We start from the raw sequence: 985 nt of genomic DNA, 5'->3' as shown, positions 1-985 counted from the left end.
CCGCAGCGCTACCCCTCTGTGAAGCAGGACGCGGGCTCCGCTGGACGGGGTGGACGTGGCCTTTTCAGCGGTGCCCATGGGCGGCCCGGCCCCGGCGCGGGGCAGAGCCGGGAAGTCCCGTCGGGGCCGCGCCCCGGCCACGCGTGGGAGGCGCCGCGGGGGCTGCGGGGGCGCCCCGTGCCCGCGTGGGGCGGGCGGGGGGTCCTGTGACGCGGCGCGGGGAGGGCGGAGGATGTGGGCCGGGGTGCGGGCTGGCGGGGTGGAGGAGTTTAAAGCGAGCGGGGCGGCCGGCGGCTGCTCCTCGATGCCGGCGGGAGGTGCAGCGGGCAGGGCCGCCGGGCGCCGACACTCCCTTTTCCGCGGGCAGGCGCGGGCGCGGGCGGGGAGGGCCGGGCGGCCGCTGGATGCGGGAGCCGCGCCGCGCCGCCCCGTTATCTCGGCCGCAGGAGGAGGAGGAGGAGGAGGAGGCCGGCGCGCAGCGGAGCCCGTGGGAGCGCAGCCGCCGCCGCCTCGCCGCCGTGGGCAGGGGAAGAGCCCTGCGCTGCCCGCGGGCAGGACCATGCCCCGCCAGCTGCTGCCGGGGACCGTGCTGCTCGGAGCCGCCCTGCTGCTCGCAGGTAAGGGCYCCGCCGCGCCCCGCAGCCTCGTGCGCCTCCTCACGCGGCTCCGTGCGGGGCTCTCCGCCACGCGGTCGCACCGGCTGCCCGTGCCGGGCCCCGCGGTCAGGCACCTGCGTCCCCGCAGCGGCTCCCGGGAAGGGGCAGAGGCGGCAGCGGCTCCTCGGGGAGCCGTCGGGAAGCGCCGAGCCCCGCGCGGGCTGCGCTCGCTGCCCGGCTGCCGCCTGCGCGCCCCGGGCACCGGGACGGAGGAGCGCGGGATGCGGAGACCGGGGACCCCGGAGCCCGAGCCAGCCCGGGCGCTGCGCAATCCGGTGCGACAGCATCACGGAAAGAAGACAGGTCCAGGCTCCAGGGCAGACTTTTTT

The 985-nt window shown here is 79.3% G+C and overlaps 1 protein-coding gene across 1 annotated transcript in view; it reads left to right on the top strand.

Annotated features, from left to right (window-relative positions):
* Positions 1-578: 578 nt before the first annotated feature.
* Positions 579-985, top strand: part of FLT1 (fms related tyrosine kinase 1) — a 109,684-nt gene continuing 109,277 nt past the window's right edge. The window contains exon 1 of the mRNA XM_026049819.1: positions 579-617. The gene's annotated coding sequence lies outside the window, so the exon portion shown is untranslated. The remainder of the gene's footprint in view (positions 618-985) is intronic.

This window comes from Nothoprocta perdicaria, unplaced genomic scaffold (genome assembly GCF_003342845.1).
Source record: "Nothoprocta perdicaria isolate Ctin4 unplaced genomic scaffold, notPer1 scaffold_62, whole genome shotgun sequence".
Lineage (NCBI taxonomy): Eukaryota > Metazoa > Chordata > Aves > Tinamiformes > Tinamidae > Nothoprocta > Nothoprocta perdicaria.
This window is presented reverse-complemented; position numbering and strand designations above follow the sequence as displayed.